We start from the raw sequence: 6,337 nt of genomic DNA, 5'->3' as shown, positions 1-6,337 counted from the left end.
GGTTGAACACTCGCCGCTCGACGAAGCGTCATTGCCTATCCCATATCCCATTAGGAGCAGGTTCCTGAGATACTTCCTCATGCAAAAAGGCAGTCCGATAAATACGGCACACATCACAATTGATCGGTGTACGATTATATGTTTACTTTTTCGAGTATAATAGTAATAATACATGGAAGGAACTCGTGGATACTTAGAGAAAGAACCTGTGGTAACTAAGTTTGGCAAAATCCCTCAGGTAAATAATTGCAAGTACTTAGGGGAAATCATCGAAGCAAACAGAGAGATGATTTCAAAATTACAAAAAGCCTATAGAATCACACGGAACAGGTAGCCCTACAACAAAAAAGGAAATATCTCGGAATGCTAAATTAAAACACTATAACACAGTAACTAAGCATGAAACATCATACGCATAGGAAAGCTCGCTTATTGGAGGCATAACACTAACTAAAAATTTAGAGGAAAACAAGAAAGGAAAATTCGGACAGCAGTTCAGAGGCAGAAAGCACCATTGAGGTATTTGGAGCAAATAAAATACTTCACTGGAATATCTCTTTATTTATTTATAATAATTTGTTTAATGCGCACAATGTGCAAAGAATTAATATACAAAATATTAATCTTCGTTACAAAATTTCACCAGTGATTCCGATCGCTGTTTACAACTTAAAACATGGTACCTAGTACAGTGTGCACCACATCTTGAACATACACAGTTCAAACCTGGTTCATGATAATGCTTTATATTGCATAGTTTATAATGGAACCCATGAACGAGAACCTTGCCAGCAAGTATCGCAGTTCATATCCATCTTGAACCCACTCGCGTACCGGGCGAGTTGGCCGTGCGCGTAGAGGCGCGCGGCTGTGACCTTGCATTCGGGAGATAGTAGGTTCGAATCCCACTATCGGCAGCCCTGAAGATGGTTTTCCGTGGTTTCCCATTTTCACACCAGGCAAATGCTGGGGCTGTACCTTAATTAAGGCCACGGCCGCTTCCTTCCAACTCCTAGGCCTTTCCTATCCCATCGTCGCCATAAGACCTATCTGTGTGGGTGCGACGTAAACCCCGTAGCAAAAACAAAAAGAACCCACTCGCGATTTAGCATGGCATCGGTAGAGTAGAAATCTTCCCAGATGGCAGCCTTCTTCGATCGTAGGTCTCGAAGCAGATATATATAGGGTGTTGTTGCTGGAAGTAACAACTGTATCCTTAGCTCTTCCACATAAAATCCCTCTCTGCGCAGCTCATACACGAGTCGGGAAGGAGAATATTTATTTATTTATTTATTTATTTATTTATTTATTTATTTATTTATTTATTTATTTATTTATTTATTATGGCTTCTTTCATGTGGCGAAGTTAGGCCACCCGGACCTCTCTTACACTCAACCACAATACAACAAATAATATTGAGGCTGCCTATTACTAATTATACTACTTTTCCTAATTGAGCTTAAGTTACACACCCACACAATCTGCAGCTTATTAGCTTATTAGCTCGTTAATTCAGTCCTCTTTTCTCTCTCACACAGACACTTGCACACACACATTTACAATTTACGCACTTATCAACTACCCTTAGGTTTACATTATATAAAATTAACAGAACCATTTTTAATTTTTCAATTACCAATCACACGCACATACAACTCTCAACAGGAAGTACAAGACCGGTCTAAGTGGAGAACCGTACTTCACATTTTATGGGATCACGGCTCCGTAGTAATGAGGAAAGTCGAGTTAGAATAAGAATATTCAAGCCTTGCTGGACTCAGGAGACGTATGGCTGAAACCGCACCATCTTAAAGAGAGCATCGTGTATTTTGGAGACAGATTCCGGAGGAAGTTTACGGAAGCATCTAAATTATAGGAAACAGCTGTAGGCATGCGAGAAGAGGGGAATTCAGTGTTCCGGCATGATTGTGGCGTTGGTTGCAGGATGAATGTATGTCGAGAATCGCAGTTAGGGGGTTCTGAAGCAGCTTGTCGCTCAGAATATTGCTGAGAGAATATAGAGGGGGTGACCAGGGAGAACTGTTGTCACAAGAGAGGGTGAAGTTTTGAATAATGTATTTAGGGAGACGATGAGGGGAATCTGTAGAGAAAAGGGAAACAAGAATTATTATAATGGCAGTCATCCCCTTTTCTTCTCGGTTACAACTTCCGATTGCGTGGATCTTGGCGAATATACACACTTAAGAATATGGAGGGAGGACAAGCTTATTTATGATATGGCCTTATTCACACATAAAGGCAGATGGGTCTATAGCAAGTGCAAATTTCCTCCCTAGCAGTTAACAAAAAATAAACCTGAGCATCTAACTCCTTCAGATGGCAGCTCCTCTACGGAAACAGACTGACGTCAAGAAGCATATATAAGTGCTATAGGCCATTCCACGTTAAGAAAACAATACTCCTCTTATTGACCTACAAGGAGTTTTTTTGCTAGTTGCTTTACGTCGCACCGACACAGATGGGTCTTATGGCGACGATGGGACAGGAAAGGGCTAGGAGTGGGAAGGAAGCGGCCGTGGCCTTAATTAAGGTACAGCCCCAGCATTTGCCTGGTGTGAAAATGGGAAACCACGGAAAACCATTTTCAGGGCTGCCGACAGTGGGGTACGAACCCCTACAAGGAGTGAACACCTCTCCACCCTCTCTCAGACACCCATAATTCGTCATGATTAAGGGATATTATACTCTACTTTGTAATGTATTATGAAAGACAGATAAAAAGATAAGGCATTTTTTTCCCCGTGAGATAATGAAATAACTACATAACATTTTCTTTTTCATAAATATGTTCGTGGGGAGGAAGTGCAATGGCGGTAACAGCCATCGCTCGGTTGCCTTCCTTCATTTTGCTTCTTCTGTGTTGCTCTGGTACAAGCCTCGTGTAGTCTCTTACTCTGTGAACCGCCGGCATCTCAATTCTCTAGTGAAGGTATCTACAGTATTTATTTGTTGCATGTGTGCTTTTAGGCAATGATTTAACCATGTAAAAGCTGACTGTCTGGAAATTTAAAGTAGGCTTATCCAATTTAACGAGTAAATATGTTTAATGTCCGCCTCTGTGGTGTAGTGGTTAGCGTGATTAGCTGCCACCCCCGGAGGTCCGGGTTCGATTCCCGGCTCTGCCACGAAATTTGAAAAGTGGTACGAGGGCTGGAACGGGGTCCACTCAGCCTCGGGAGGTCAACTGAGTAGAGGTGGGTTCGATTCCCACCTCAACCATCCTGGAAGTGGTTTTCCGTGGTTTCCCACTTCTCCTCCAGGCGAATGCCGGGATGGTACCTAACTTAAGGCCACGGCCGCTTCCTTCCCTCTTCCTTGCCTATCCCTTCCAATCTTCCCATCCCTCCATAAGGCCCCTGTTCAGCATAGCAGGTGAGGCCGCCTGGGCGAGGTACTGGTCATACTCCCCAGTTGTATCCCCCGACCAAGAGACTGAAGCTCCAGGACACTGCCCTTGAGGCGGTAGAGGTGGGATCCCTCGCTAAGTCCGAGGGAAAAACCGAACCTGGAGGGTAAACAGATGATGATGATGATGATGATGATGAAATATGTTTAATTTAAAGTAAATAATCTCAAGTCAACATAAGGTTATTAGACGAGAATGTGTGCAGTTAAGAATAAGGTTTTGAAGTGTAGAAGTGAATAATCCGCGAATAGGGATTTTGTCCTAAAAATTATCAGTGATCTTAAAGTCAAATCTTGACGTAATTAATCTTCAATTAGGCAATTGGTTAGTTAGCAATGGTAAATAATTTATTAATTATTGGATTCCCGACATGTATGTTAATTGATGATTGAAGTTAACAATTATCTAGATTGGAGCCGTAATGGAAAGAAATAATAATTAATAACAAGTTATTCACCACATAGTTGACTGAAAGTCTGAGTTAATGTGTACATATGAGGAAGTAGATGGATTTCATTTTTTCTTCTCTTTCTTCTTAATCTGCTTACCCTCCAGGGTTGATTTTTCCCTCGGACTCAGCGAGGGATCCCACCTCTACCGCCTCAAGGGCAGTGTCCTGGAGCGTGAGACATTGGGTCTGGGGATACAACTGGGGAGAATGACCAGTACCTCACCCAGGCGGCCTCACCTGCTATGCTGAACATGGGCCTTGCTGAGGGATGGGAAGATTGTAAGGGATAGACAAGGAAGAGGGAAGGAAGCGGCCGTGGCCTTAAGTTAGGTACCATCCCGGCATTTGCCTGGAGGAGAAGTGGGAAACCACGGAAAACCACTTCCAGGATGGCTGAGTGGGAATCGAACCCATCTCTACTCAGTTGACCTCCCGAGGCTGAGTGGACCCCGTTCCAGCCCTCGTACCACTTTTCAAACTTCGTGGCAGAGCCGGGAATCGAACTTGGACCTCCGGTGGGTGGCAGCTAATCACACTAACCACAGAGGCGGACCTTTGATTTTTTTGTTAGGAAATGATTATGCCAGGACAACGTTTCCTCAATTATTTGATTTTTGGAGCCAGTGGAGTCCTATTTTTGATTTTGTTATTCTTCCAGCGGATAATCTTTTGCCTACGGAAATGAAGAACAATTCCAGATCAATTGTACAGTCAAATCCAATATTGTCTACGTGAAATGTAAAATTTTGGAGTCAGCACGAATGTTTGGTAATCATATTTTAAAGATGACGTATATAATAAATGTAAAGCCTGTAGTTTTGATTTGTGTTTTCCTTGGTCGTCAATCCTACACCTTTCAAATGCCTCTAAAGAAGGACAGCCCGTGAACGAACAGTCCATCTTTGGGATCTCTCGTGCGCAGGCTGAGCTGGAGCGGAAAAATGGGGCAGTACAGATCTGGCAGCATGGTCTTACAGACCGAATGTCAATATGTTAACAAAAAATAAATAAATAATTCCCATTCTATGTTCGAGACTGGATAAAACTTGAAAGTGACGGTGACGAGACCATTGGTCTGCTTTGGTTTAGTCCGACGAATGACAAGACCATTGATCTATATTTGTTAGATCATTGGTCTGGACAGTCCATATTTGCACAGCAAGTAAACGGTGTCCGCCTCTGTGGTGTAGTGGTTAGTGTGATTAGCTGCCACCCCGGAGGCCCGGGTTCAATTCCCGGCTCTGCCACGAAATTTGAAAAGTGGTACGAGGGCTGGAACGGGGTCCACTCAGCCTCGGGAGGACGACTGAGTAGAGGTGGGTTCGATTCCCACCTCAGCCTTTCTGGAAGTGGTTTTCCGTGGTTTCCCACTTCTCCTCCAGGCAAATTCCGGGATGGTACCTAACTTAAGGCCACGGCCGCTTCCTTCCCTCTTCCTTGCATATCCCTTCCAATCTTCCCATCCCCCCGCAAGGCCCCTGTTCAGCATAGCAGGTGAGGTACTGGTCATCCTCCCCAGTTGTATCCCCGACCCGCTGTCTGAAGCTCCAGGACACTGCCCTTGAGGCGGTAGAGGTGGGATCCCTCGCTGAGTCTGGGGGAAAAGCCGACCCTGGAGGGTAAGCAGATTAAGAAGAAGAAGTAAACGGTTCTGGGTCGTCTGGGTCCGTCAGCTTCCAGGTTAGGCCGCTAAACGGCATACAGAACCCTAGTATTCCCTGGGAGCAGAACCGCTATCACCATTCGTTTACGAGTTTTCATAGTGAATTTCATAGTGTCTGTAGTGAATTATGGGAATGACGCCATAATGAAGGATGGGTTCCTTCGTCTCCCTTTTCAAAACGTCGCAGTTTTATTACCCGACTGGGTGGAGAGTCTCCAGGAGTGGCAATAAACACGTTTACCTTCCCTACATGTCCTATGAGGTAATATTTATAAGATTCCTCATCCAAAGTTACAGAATAAATTGATGGAACGGTGCTCAAGTTCTATCGTTATTCTTCTTTATAATTATTATTTCCTGGCCGCTGGACTTACATGTGTCGTTAATAATTATTCTACAAACCCGCAAGTTCCCAGTGGCTCCGTGGCGCAATGGTAGCGCGTCTGACTCCAGATCAGAAGGTTGCGTGTTCGAATCACGTCGGAGTCAGTACTTTTTATTCTGCAGTCAATAAATCTTCATGGTAAAAAAGTAAACGAGATAATAATAATACTGTTATTTGTTTTACGTCCCACTAACTACTCTTTTACGGTTTTCGGAGACGCCGAGGTGCCGGAATTTAGTCCCGCCGGAGTTCTTTTACGTGCCAGTAAATCTACTGACACGAGGCTGACGTATTTGAGAACCTTCAAATACCACCGGACTGAGCCAGGATCGAACCTGCCAAGTTGGGGTCAGAGGCCCAGCGCCACAAACTTCTGAGCCACTCAGCCCGATAGTAAACGAGAAAGGCAG

At 44.2% G+C, this 6,337-nt stretch overlaps 1 non-coding gene across 1 annotated transcript; it reads left to right on the top strand.

Moving 5' to 3' along the window:
- Nucleotides 1–5,959: 5,959 nt before the first annotated feature.
- On the top strand, nt 5,960–6,031 carry TRNAW-CCA (transfer RNA tryptophan (anticodon CCA)). Its single transcript has one exon. It is a non-coding gene; the product is annotated as a tRNA-Trp (tRNA).
- The last annotated feature ends 306 nt before the right edge of the window (nt 6,032–6,337 follow it).

The sequence above is a fragment of the Anabrus simplex genome, chromosome 6 (genome assembly GCF_040414725.1).
Source record: "Anabrus simplex isolate iqAnaSimp1 chromosome 6, ASM4041472v1, whole genome shotgun sequence".
NCBI classification, from domain to species: domain Eukaryota; kingdom Metazoa; phylum Arthropoda; class Insecta; order Orthoptera; family Tettigoniidae; genus Anabrus; species Anabrus simplex.
The sequence above is the reverse complement of the archived record's forward strand: the minus strand, read 5'-3'. Positions and strand labels throughout refer to the sequence as shown.